Source organism: Saccoglossus kowalevskii, chromosome 14 (genome assembly GCF_978046115.1).
Source record: "Saccoglossus kowalevskii chromosome 14, keSacKowa6.1, whole genome shotgun sequence".
Classification (NCBI taxonomy): domain Eukaryota; kingdom Metazoa; phylum Hemichordata; class Enteropneusta; family Harrimaniidae; genus Saccoglossus; species Saccoglossus kowalevskii.
In genome coordinates, this window is record NC_140654.1 from 29,850,299 (window position 1) to 29,864,405 (window position 14,107).

A 14,107-nucleotide genomic window follows, 5' to 3' on the forward strand; every position below is an offset into this window, starting at 1 on the left:
CATGAATGCAAATTATTAAATTAAAAATATTAAAGGACACTTTTGAAGACATGGGGACACTTTTGAGGTCATATTAATTTGTTATATTCATTAACAAGTAATGGTGACATAAATGCAAATTATTAAATCAAAAATATTGAAGAACACTTTTGAAGACATGGGGACACTTTTGAGGTCATATTAATTTGTTATATTCTTTAACAAGTAATGCTGACAAAAATGCAAATTATTAAATTATAAATATTAAGGGACACTTTTGAAGACATGGGGACACTTTTGAAGTCGTATTAATTTGTTATATTCAAAAATAACTAATTGTACCATGAATGCAAATTATTAAATTAAAAATATTAGGGGACACTTTTGAAGTCATATTAATTTGTTATATTCATTAACAAGTAATTGTGACACAAAAGCAAATTATTAAATTAAAAATATTAAAAAACACTTTTGTAGATATGGGGACACTTTTGCGGTCATATTAATTTGTTATATTCATTAACAAGTAATGGTGACATAAATGCAAATTATTAAATCAAAAATATTAAAGGACACTTTTGAAGACATGGGGACACTTTTGCGGTCATATTAATTTGTTATATTCATTAACAAGTAATGGTGACATAAATGCAAATTATTAAATCAAAAATAATAAAGGACACTTTTGAAGACATGGAGACACCTTTGAGGTCATATTAATTTGTTATATTCATTAACAATTAATGGTGACATAAATGTAAATTATTAAATCAAAAATATTAAAGGACACTTTTGAAGACATGGAGACACTTCTGAGTTCATATTAATTTGTTATATTCATTAACAAGTAATGGTGACATAAATGCAAATTATTAAATTATAAATATTAAGGGACACTTTTGAAGACATGGGGACACTTTTGAAGTCGTATTAATTTGTTATATTCAAAAATAACTAATTGTACCATGAATGCAAATTATTAAATTAAAAATATTAGGGGACACTTTTGAAGTCATATTAATTTGTTATATTCATTAACAAGTAATTGTGACACAAAAGCAAATTATTAAATTAAAAATATTAAAAAACACTTTTGTAGATATGGGGACACTTTTGCGGTCATATTAATTTGTTATATTCATTAACAAGTAATGCCCTTATAAAAATGAAACTTTGATAAAACTTTCCCGATGCCTTCCTGGTACCTTCCGGGAACTAACCGGGAAGGTTCTCGCATAGAAATCCTATGCAACAAAAACTAAGCAGCTTTATGCGAGTAGCTGATTAGTTCTTGCATAGTGTTAATACTATGCGAGAAGGTGTCAGTTATTTTCATACTATGCGAGAAGGTGCCAATAAAAGCATAATTCTATGCAAGAAGGTGCCAGCTATTTTCATACTATGCGAGAAGGTGCCATTAAAAGCATAATTCTATGCAAGAAGGTGCCAGCTATTTTCATACTATGCGAGAAGGTGCCAATAAAAGCATAATTCTATGCAAGAAGGTGCCAGCTATTTTCATACTATGCGAGAAGGTGCCAATAAAAGCATAATTCTATGCAAGAAGGTGCCAGCTATTTTCATACTATGCGAGAAGGTGCCAATAAAATCTGAATTATATGCGAGAAGGTGCCAACTATTTTCATACTATGCGAGAAGGTGCCAATAAAATCTGAATTCTATGGGACAAGATGCCAGCTATTTTTGTACTATACCAATAAAATAAGAAGTTATGCAATTTCACTCTAGCTTCCGACTTGCACAAGCACCCTTTGAACCATTTAAAGAGTAAAATAATCATCATCACAAATATGTGTTGCATTAATGATAAATTTTATTTAAACCTTTTAAAATTTACAGCAACAAAAACTGGTTTTATTTTACAACAATAACTGTAATTATTCTTGACTACAGATTTGCTATAAATGTGTGTGCAACACTGGACTAAATGCAATTGCATTTATGAAATACACTCCTAGGTGTCTCGGGGGGAGGAGGGGTTGTTTCTATTATATTATATAATTCTGAGAGACACAAATAACTATATAGTACCAAAAGCCATGTTCAAATGTGATACACTTTTGAAATGCTTTATTTGAAACCATCGTTAATAATATAAAAATATTTTGTTTGGAAATTGAGTTCAATTTGATTGTTGTTTCAACTTTCCCAAAAAATAATATTTACTTTGTGACAAATATTCAATTTATCTAAATTCCTTCCTGTGAATTTTGGTTTTGATACTACCAACAGAATTTTGTGTCCCTTAGAATCCAAATAAATACATGTGCACTGTATAGTTTAGACTGTCAACAGTTCTCGGGCCTAATAAAGAGTAACTTATTTTCAAACGCCTTGGGCGTTTTAAAGATATGCCGAAGGTTTTTCAAACGAGAGCCGTAAGGCCCGAGAGACTTTTATAGCATGAAACGCCCTCATGGCATGACATTCCTGCGGAGATTTGTCACTCAAACTATGCCATACACCGATCAACCAATCATGAGAGAAACGAGTCACCAAGGAAGTAGTTTGAGTGACAAGTCTCAACAGGAACGTCACCGGGCAATTTCCAGGTAATGTCGCATGAGGGCGTTACATGCTATAACAGTCTCTCGGCATTTCATTAAAAACACCTACAGCATTTGAAAAGTGATTTTTTATCAGGCTCGAGAACTGTAGACAGTATATGTATAGTTACTAAATACATTTTTGAAAATGATTGCACAAGTGATATGCAAGATATAATTCCAATTTTGAACAAATTATCTGTGAATCTAATCACACTCCACCATATTTCCAAATTCACATACATAACTAACATTGTTGACTGAAACATTTACACACAGACCTAAAATATTATTAATTTGAATCAGATCTATGTTCCTACTCTCAGACTTGCACGGGTGTATGTGGCTCAGTGTAATGTTGAGGAAATTTTCCAACCCAGCAAATGCAAGGATTTTTGATCGTTGCTCTGACTCAAGACGACATATGCATGCCAAAATTGATTTGACGGTGCAAACACAGTTTTGTTCATTCTTACACCAACAGTGAGGGATAGCAAAAAAGTCAACTAATCCAAATCGAACAATATTGTTGTGGCTGTCAAAATACTTAACACAGTAAGAGTTTCTAGCTTTCACTCGTGTGTAATCTCGTGAATGAATTACCTGACCATGAAGGAATATACGACTATGGTACACCAATTTCTTTGGCCTCCAGCCAAGACAGTCTATAACCTTATACATAAGTTCATTAGGCAAGTCCTTTGAATAGCCGCGACCCAGTGGACGAACAAACTCATCATTCTGAACATTACCACATGGCTTCACAAAAGATACATTTTTGCACATTCCTTGAAGAAAGGATTGCTCCTTTGTACCTGAAACAGATTCAATCATTTGTGGAATTGTTTGCAGTATATTGACAGACCCAACAATCTGCAAATCAACATGCTGAGTTCCATGGAATAACTTCAAAAGATTGCCATTGAGGTTTTCAAATGGAAAACATGAATATGCCCAGAGAGGACCCAGATCTCGAACACACATTGGCAAATGGAGAAGAGAATGTAGGTTCAATGTAAAATGCTTGAGCCCATATAATGGTTCGAACATCAGAACAAAATAGCGCAACAACAGTTCACTTTGTCTGATATCATCCTCAGTAATACTGTCTTTACAAAGAATAAAGATTTTTTTTGCGCATGTGCGAGCAACTGACAGTGTAGGAGTGTCGAGGGCTCTCGAAAAGTGTGCCAAATTATACAGTTTTATGCAACAGAGACGCACAACAAGAGGTAATCAAGGCCATTAATGAACTGGGTACCTGTAAACCTTAAACAAATTCCAATAGAACAATGATGAGACGAACCAGAAGTGGTGGAAAAAATCGTGGCTGTAAATCTACACCGACAAAAGGATCCATTGCTAATTTTATGCAAATTAATGCATTGACAGAAAACCAAGAATGCGATACACCTGATGAAGACACGCAATCTGGCAATGTTGACCAATCTGATCATGCGCAGGAAGCTGACACGTATTCAATCAATGAACACGACGAGGACGACGTCTTAGAAATGCACGATTTCCAACGCTTCGTAAAAAACGCTTTAATGCGTTTAGAGAAAAGCATAGACAAGATTTGTAAGGAACATTCAGTTATCCTTGAAAAATTGCAAGTTACGGAACTCAGACAGAAGACGCTAGAAGAAACTGTAACCAAACAGGGTGAAACAATCCGAGAGCTAGAGAACGCAAACCGTGACATGCATGAACAAGTGAGTCAACTGCATCATAACTGTTTACAACTACGTGATACAAACAGTAGACTAGATGAAGAAAACCTCAAAATGCAGAGATATTCGATAAGTTTTAACTTACGGTTCGGAGGTGTCCAAGAAATAGAAGACGAAGACTGCCTACGCGTGGCAAAGCAGATTTTACAGAACAAGTTCGGAATGGAAAACGCAGAGATAGAGAACGCACACCGTACTGGTCTTAAAAATAGTGGGAAACCGCGGCATATTCTAGCCAAATTTTTATATCGTCCGCAACGCCATAACATTATTGTGAACTCAAAGAAGGCATTACAAGGTACGGGAATTTTCGTGACTGAAGATCTCTGCCCAGCAGATTATAGAAGTAAACGCGCCGTACGTGAAATAATGAATAAAGCCTATAGCGAAGGACGAAAACCAAGATTTCGGGATGGAAAACTATATATAAATGGGAAACAATACACCAACCAACCATGTGCCAACTGAATCTAGAAGATAGCGGTGAATCAAAGATGGAAATTGGTCTGAGTGGTCATATTTCTACATGTGTATCCTTAACTGTATGAATTAATATACATCATGAATATTAACGAGTTATTTGTTTATATATGTGTATATATGTTTCAATTTTTGTGTGTATATATATATATATGTGTATATATATATATATATATATATATATATATATATATATATATATATATATCAGTTCTTTTTATTTAGATCATGGCAATTTTTTGGTCAGAGCGCCCTCTAGTTTTGTGGAGAATCATGTTCATTTGGAATGCTCTGATTGGATGGAAGTTCAAGCCTAGCAAGGTGTGATAGAATTGGCCTGTTATGTTCAGATTCAAATAAGCATGAACCACTAATTTGACAGGGAAGTGATACTTATAATGCAGCAAGCTGTTCTAATTGCTGTTGTGGTAGAGTTTTTCTATTTTCCTGTCAAATGCATTTATTGGTCCACTGAAAAATGAAAATAATGTTCCCTGTAACTTAGACTCTTATTGATCAAGGCATTTTAAAAATCATGGGTGTTAACTCCCCTCAAGTTATGACCCGTTGTCCCCTACAGAATAATGGTTGCATCTAATATTAAAATAAAGATGGCGGAGTATAGCGTTGATTCATCTCGTTCTACTCTGGATTACTTGGAGTCAATAAAGATCCTAGAAAGTTAGTATTTATATGCCTGTGTGTTTTTTGTTTGTTTGTTTTTTCACTGTCTTTGACTTTCCCAGTATGTTTGTTGCTGTTGACAACAATTCAGTCCTCTGCCAGGCTTCAGTCAATGTTTTTCTTCACTACCTACCCAACTCCTCGTCGGGCACTATGTAGCTGGTGTGGTATATTTATCACAGACAGTAGGGCAATTGTCACATTTAGTGCTCCAAGAAAATATTCTCTGTCCATGTGTATTTATATAAATAGATGCAGTTTCTTTGGCTTGAATAACGATCACTGGCTTCGTACATACAGGTATACTGGTTTACCTGTTTCTAGTTGAAATATAGCCAATCTTATTAACCAAGACAGTTGGACATTTGCCACATGTCACAACACTCATTTCCAAGTGCCATAGCTTGAAACAAGTAGTCAAATCTGATATTGGCTGGAGCTTTAGTTTATATGGACATGGTAAATGGCAAACTAGATGGTCAGAAAGTAATAAAAATAATCACAGCTTTACTCCACCCACCCCACTATGAAGTAAAAGGCTGTTTATAAGGCCATGTATGATGGTTTCATTTTTCTTATGGAAAACAATTTTAATTAAAAACTTCTATGCTCCTGTACCCAACCGTGGGGGTTCATCACACTAAACAACAGGTGTCACTATTACTAAGATAAATGTACTTTTTTTTCATTAAAATTACTGAATGCTTATACATATGTACTAAAACGTTAGTTAACATTTAATATCAGGCAATGCATTGGTTCATTACCCTGGCTACGTGTTAAAATGGGTATGAATTCATTTTGGATAAGTACGTACATAACCGACCAATCTTGGACTTTATTTCAATGTGTTGGTCAGGGTTCTGACCCTGTGTATTTTTCGGTGGGTACCGTTTAATTTCACTACCCTGGCTACGTGTTAAAATGGTTATGAATTCATTTTGGATAAGTACGTACATAACCGACCAATCTTGGACTTTATTTCAATGTGTTGGTCAGGGTTCTGACCCTGTGTATTTTTCGGTGGGTACCGTTTAATTTCACTACCCTGGCTACGTGTTAAAATGGGTATGAATTCATTTTGGATAAGTACGTACATAACCGACCAATCTTGGACTTTATTTCAATGTGTTGGTCAGGGTTCTGACCCTGTGTATTTTTCGGTGGGTACCGTTTAATTTCACTACCCTGGCTACGTGTTAAAATGGTTATGAATTCATTTTGGATAAGTACGTACATAACCGACCAATCTTGGACTTTATTTTGCATGCAGGTAAGGTACACCTACAGACATAACTGTGGACATTCAGTTCTTTTTATTTAGATCATGGCAATTTTTTGGTCAGAGCGCCCTCTAGTTTTGTGGAGAATCATGTTCATTTGGAATGCTCTGATTGGATGGAAGTTCAAGCCTAGCAAGGTGTGATAGAATTGGCCTGTTATGTTCAGATTCAAATAAGCATGAACCACTAATTTGACAGGGAAGTGATACTTATAATGCAGCAAGCTGTTCTAATTGCTGTTGTGGTAGAGTTTTTCTATTTTCCTGTCAAATGCATTTATTGGTCCACTGAAAAATGAAAATAATGTTCCCTGTAACTTAGACTCTTATTGATCAAGGCATTTTAAAAATCATGGGTGTTAACTCCCCTCAAGTTATGACCCGTTGTCCCCTACAGAATAATGGTTGCATCTAATATTAAAATAAAGATGGCGGAGTATAGCGTTGATTCATCTCGTTCTACTCTGGATTACTTGGAGTCAATAAAGATCCTAGAAAGTTAGTATTTATATGCCTGTGTGTTTTTTGTTTGTTTGTTTTTTCACTGTCTTTGACTTTCCCAGTATGTTTGTTGCTGTTGACAACAATTCAGTCCTCTGCCAGGCTTCAGTCAATGTTTTTCTTCACTACCTACCCAACTCCTCGTCGGGCACTATGTAGCTGGTGTGGTATATTTATCACAGACAGTAGGGCAATTGTCACATTTAGTGCTCCAAGAAAATATTCTCTGTCCATGTGTATTTATATAAATAGATGCAGTTTCTTTGGCTTGAATAACGATCACTGGCTTCGTACATACAGGTATACTGGTTTACCTGTTTCTAGTTGAAATATAGCCAATCTTATTAACCAAGACAGTTGGACATTTGCCACATGTCACAACACTCATTTCCAAGTGCCATAGCTTGAAACAAGTAGTCAAATCTGATATTGGCTGGAGCTTTAGTTTATATGGACATGGTAAATGGCAAACTAGATGGTCAGAAAGTAATAAAAATAATCACAGCTTTACTCCACCCACCCCACTATGAAGTAAAAGGCTGTTTATAAGGCCATGTATGATGGTTTCATTTTTCTTATGGAAAACAATTTTAATTAAAAACTTCTATGCTCCTGTACCCAACCGTGGGGGTTCATCACACTAAACAACAGGTGTCACTATTACTAAGATAAATGTACTTTTTTTTCATTAAAATTACTGAATGCTTATACATATGTACTAAAACGTTAGTTAACATTTAATATCAGGCAATGCATTGGTTCATTACCCTGGCTACGTGTTAAAATGGGTATGAATTCATTTTGGATAAGTACGTACATAACCGACCAATCTTGGAGTTTATTTCAATGTGTTGGTCAGGGTTCTGACCCTGTGTATTTTTCGGTGGGTACCGTTTAATTTCACTACCCTGGCTACGTGTTAAAATGGTTATGAATTCATTTTGGATAAGTACGTACATAACCGACCAATCTTGGACTTTATTTCAATGTGTTGGTCAGGGTTCTGACCCTGTGTATTTTTCGGTGGGTACCGTTTAATTTCACTACCCTGGCTACGTGTTAAAATGGGTATGAATTCATTTTGGATAAGTACGTACATAACCGACCAATCTTGGACTTTATTTCAATGTGTTGGTCAGGGTTCTGACCCTGTGTATTTTTCGGTGGGTACCGTTTAATTTCACTACCCTGGCTACGTGTTAAAATGGTTATGAATTCATTTTGGATAAGTACGTACATAACCGACCAATCTTGGACTTTATTTTGCATGCAGGTAAGGTACACCTACAGACATAACTGTGGACATTCAGTTCTTTTTATTTAGATCATGGCAATTTTTTGGTCAGAGCGCCCTCTAGTTTTGTGGAGAATCATGTTCATTTGGAATGCTCTGATTGGATGGAAGTTCAAGCCTAGCAAGGTGTGATAGAATTGGCCTGTTATGTTCAGATTCAAATAAGCATGAACCACTAATTTGACAGGGAAGTGATACTTATAATGCAGCAAGCTGTTCTAATTGCTGTTGTGGTAGAGTTTTTCTATTTTCCTGTCAAATGCATTTATTGGTCCACTGAAAAATGAAAATAATGTTCCCTGTAACTTAGACTCTTATTGATCAAGGCATTTTAAAAATCATGGGTGTTAACTCCCCTCAAGTTATGACCCGTTGTCCCCTACAGAATAATGGTTGCATCTAATATTAAAATAAAGATGGCGGAGTATAGCGTTGATTCATCTCGTTCTACTCTGGATTACTTGGAGTCAATAAAGATCCTAGAAAGTTAGTATTTATATGCCTGTGTGTTTTTTGTTTGTTTGTTTTTTCACTGTCTTTGACTTTCCCAGTATGTTTGTTGCTGTTGACAACAATTCAGTCCTCTGCCAGGCTTCAGTCAATGTTTTTCTTCACTACCTACCCAACTCCTCGTCGGGCACTATGTAGCTGGTGTGGTATATTTATCACAGACAGTAGGGCAATTGTCACATTTAGTGCTCCAAGAAAATATTCTCTGTCCATGTGTATTTATATAAATAGATGCAGTTTCTTTGGCTTGAATAACGATCACTGGCTTCGTACATACAGGTATACTGGTTTACCTGTTTCTAGTTGAAATATAGCCAATCTTATTAACCAAGACAGTTGGACATTTGCCACATGTCACAACACTCATTTCCAAGTGCCATAGCTTGAAACAAGTAGTCAAATCTGATATTGGCTGGAGCTTTAGTTTATATGGACATGGTAAATGGCAAACTAGATGGTCAGAAAGTAATAAAAATAATCACAGCTTTACTCCACCCACCCCACTATGAAGTAAAAGGCTGTTTATAAGGCCATGTATGATGGTTTCATTTTTCTTATGGAAAACAATTTTAATTAAAAACTTCTATGCTCCTGTACCCAACCGTGGGGGTTCATCACACTAAACAACAGGTGTCACTATTACTAAGATAAATGTACTTTTTTTTCATTAAAATTACTGAATGCTTATACATATGTACTAAAACGTTAGTTAACATTTAATATCAGGCAATGCATTGGTTCATTACCCTGGCTACGTGTTAAAATGGGTATGAATTCATTTTGGATAAGTACGTACATAACCGACCAATCTTGGACTTTATTTCAATGTGTTGGTCAGGGTTCTGACCCTGTGTATTTTTCGGTGGGTACCGTTTAATTTCACTACCCTGGCTACGTGTTAAAATGGTTATGAATTCATTTTGGATAAGTACGTACATAACCGACCAATCTTGGACTTTATTTTGCATGCAGGTAAGGTACACCTACAGACATAACTGTGGACATTCAGTTCTTTTTATTTAGATCATGGCAATTTTTTGGTCAGAGCGCCCTCTAGTTTTGTGGAGAATCATGTTCATTTGGAATGCTCTGATTGGATGGAAGTTCAAGCCTAGCAAGGTGTGATAGAATTGGCCTGTTATGTTCAGATTCAAATAAGCATGAACCACTAATTTGACAGGGAAGTGATACTTATAATGCAGCAAGCTGTTCTAATTGCTGTTGTGGTAGAGTTTTTCTATTTTCCTGTCAAATGCATTTATTGGTCCACTGAAAAATGAAAATAATGTTCCCTGTAACTTAGACTCTTATTGATCAAGGCATTTTAAAAATCATGGGTGTTAACTCCCCTCAAGTTATGACCCGTTGTCCCCTACAGAATAATGGTTGCATCTAATATTAAAATAAAGATGGCGGAGTATAGCGTTGATTCATCTCGTTCTACTCTGGATTACTTGGAGTCAATAAAGATCCTAGAAAGTTAGTATTTATATGCCTGTGTGTTTTTTGTTTGTTTGTTTTTTCACTGTCTTTGACTTTCCCAGTATGTTTGTTGCTGTTGACAACAATTCAGTCCTCTGCCAGGCTTCAGTCAATGTTTTTCTTCACTACCTACCCAACTCCTCGTCGGGCACTATGTAGCTGGTGTGGTATATTTATCACAGACAGTAGGGCAATTGTCACATTTAGTGCTCCAAGAAAATATTCTCTGTCCATGTGTATTTATATAAATAGATGCAGTTTCTTTGGCTTGAATAACGATCACTGGCTTCGTACATACAGGTATACTGGTTTACCTGTTTCTAGTTGAAATATAGCCAATCTTATTAACCAAGACAGTTGGACATTTGCCACATGTCACAACACTCATTTCCAAGTGCCATAGCTTGAAACAAGTAGTCAAATCTGATATTGGCTGGAGCTTTAGTTTATATGGACATGGTAAATGGCAAACTAGATGGTCAGAAAGTAATAAAAATAATCACAGCTTTACTCCACCCACCCCACTATGAAGTAAAAGGCTGTTTATAAGGCCATGTATGATGGTTTCATTTTTCTTATGGAAAACAATTTTAATTAAAAACTTCTATGCTCCTGTACCCAACCGTGGGGGTTCATCACACTAAACAACAGGTGTCACTATTACTAAGATAAATGTACTTTTTTTTCATTAAAATTACTGAATGCTTATACATATGTACTAAAACGTTAGTTAACATTTAATATCAGGCAATGCATTGGTTCATTACCCTGGCTACGTGTTAAAATGGGTATGAATTCATTTTGGATAAGTACGTACATAACCGACCAATCTTGGACTTTATTTCAATGTGTTGGTCAGGGTTCTGACCCTGTGTATTTTTCGGTGGGTACCGTTTAATTTCACTACCCTGGCTACGTGTTAAAATGGTTATGAATTCATTTTGGATAAGTACGTACATAACCGACCAATCTTGGACTTTATTTTGCATGCAGGTAAGGTACACCTACAGACATAACTGTGGACATTCAGTTCTTTTTATTTAGATCATGGCAATTTTTTGGTCAGAGCGCCCTCTAGTTTTGTGGAGAATCATGTTCATTTGGAATGCTCTGATTGGATGGAAGTTCAAGCCTAGCAAGGTGTGATAGAATTGGCCTGTTATGTTCAGATTCAAATAAGCATGAACCACTAATTTGACAGGGAAGTGATACTTATAATGCAGCAAGCTGTTCTAATTGCTGTTGTGGTAGAGTTTTTCTATTTTCCTGTCAAATGCATTTATTGGTCCACTGAAAAATGAAAATAATGTTCCCTGTAACTTAGACTCTTATTGATCAAGGCATTTTAAAAATCATGGGTGTTAACTCCCCTCAAGTTATGACCCGTTGTCCCCTACAGAATAATGGTTGCATCTAATATTAAAATAAAGATGGCGGAGTATAGCGTTGATTCATCTCGTTCTACTCTGGATTACTTGGAGTCAATAAAGATCCTAGAAAGTTAGTATTTATATGCCTGTGTGTTTTTTGTTTGTTTGTTTTTTCACTGTCTTTGACTTTCCCAGTATGTTTGTTGCTGTTGACAACAATTCAGTCCTCTGCCAGGCTTCAGTCAATGTTTTTCTTCACTACCTACCCAACTCCTCGTCGGGCACTATGTAGCTGGTGTGGTATATTTATCACAGACAGTAGGGCAATTGTCACATTTAGTGCTCCAAGAAAATATTCTCTGTCCATGTGTATTTATATAAATAGATGCAGTTTCTTTGGCTTGAATAACGATCACTGGCTTCGTACATACAGGTATACTGGTTTACCTGTTTCTAGTTGAAATATAGCCAATCTTATTAACCAAGACAGTTGGACATTTGCCACATGTCACAACACTCATTTCCAAGTGCCATAGCTTGAAACAAGTAGTCAAATCTGATATTGGCTGGAGCTTTAGTTTATATGGACATGGTAAATGGCAAACTAGATGGTCAGAAAGTAATAAAAATAATCACAGCTTTACTCCACCCACCCCACTATGAAGTAAAAGGCTGTTTATAAGGCCATGTATGATGGTTTCATTTTTCTTATGGAAAACAATTTTAATTAAAAACTTCTATGCTCCTGTACCCAACCGTGGGGGTTCATCACACTAAACAACAGGTGTCACTATTACTAAGATAAATGTACTTTTTTTTCATTAAAATTACTGAATGCTTATACATATGTACTAAAACGTTAGTTAACATTTAATATCAGGCAATGCATTGGTTCATTACCCTGGCTACGTGTTAAAATGGGTATGAATTCATTTTGGATAAGTACGTACATAACCGACCAATCTTGGACTTTATTTCAATGTGTTGGTCAGGGTTCTGACCCTGTGTATTTTTCGGTGGGTACCGTTTAATTTCACTACCCTGGCTACGTGTTAAAATGGTTATGAATTCATTTTGGATAAGTACGTACATAACCGACCAATCTTGGACTTTATTTTGCATGCAGGTAAGGTACACCTACAGACATAACTGTGGACATTCAGTTCTTTTTATTTAGATCATGGCAATTTTTTGGTCAGAGCGCCCTCTAGTTTTGTGGAGAATCATGTTCATTTGGAATGCTCTGATTGGATGGAAGTTCAAGCCTAGCAAGGTGTGATAGAATTGGCCTGTTATGTTCAGATTCAAATAAGCATGAACCACTAATTTGACAGGGAAGTGATACTTATAATGCAGCAAGCTGTTCTAATTGCTGTTGTGGTAGAGTTTTTCTATTTTCCTGTCAAATGCATTTATTGGTCCACTGAAAAATGAAAATAATGTTCCCTGTAACTTAGACTCTTATTGATCAAGGCATTTTAAAAATCATGGGTGTTAACTCCCCTCAAGTTATGACCCGTTGTCCCCTACAGAATAATGGTTGCATCTAATATTAAAATAAAGATGGCGGAGTATAGCGTTGATTCATCTCGTTCTACTCTGGATTACTTGGAGTCAATAAAGATCCTAGAAAGTTAGTATTTATATGCCTGTGTGTTTTTTGTTTGTTTGTTTTTTCACTGTCTTTGACTTTCCCAGTATGTTTGTTGCTGTTGACAACAATTCAGTCCTCTGCCAGGCTTCAGTCAATGTTTTTCTTCACTACCTACCCAACTCCTCGTCGGGCACTATGTAGCTGGTGTGGTATATTTATCACAGACAGTAGGGCAATTGTCACATTTAGTGCTCCAAGAAAATATTCTCTGTCCATGTGTATTTATATAAATAGATGCAGTTTCTTTGGCTTGAATAACGATCACTGGCTTCGTACATACAGGTATACTGGTTTACCTGTTTCTAGTTGAAATATAGCCAATCTTATTAACCAAGACAGTTGGACATTTGCCACATGTCACAACACTCATTTCCAAGTGCCATAGCTTGAAACAAGTAGTCAAATCTGATATTGGCTGGAGCTTTAGTTTATATGGACATGGTAAATGGCAAACTAGATGGTCAGAAAGTAATAAAAATAATCACAGCTTTACTCCACCCACCCCACTATGAAGTAAAAGGCTGTTTATAAGGCCATGTATGATGGTTTCATTTTTCTTATGGAAAACAAT

General features: G+C 35.9%; 1 long non-coding RNA gene across 1 annotated transcript; it reads left to right on the plus strand.

Moving 5' to 3' along the window:
• The first annotated feature begins 1,545 nt into the window (after positions 1-1,545).
• LOC144344830 (uncharacterized) lies at positions 1,546-1,722 on the plus strand. Its single transcript, XR_013419277.1, has 2 exons — positions 1,546-1,608; positions 1,639-1,722. It is a non-coding gene; the product is annotated as an uncharacterized LOC144344830 (long non-coding RNA).
• The last annotated feature ends 12,385 nt before the right edge of the window (positions 1,723-14,107 follow it).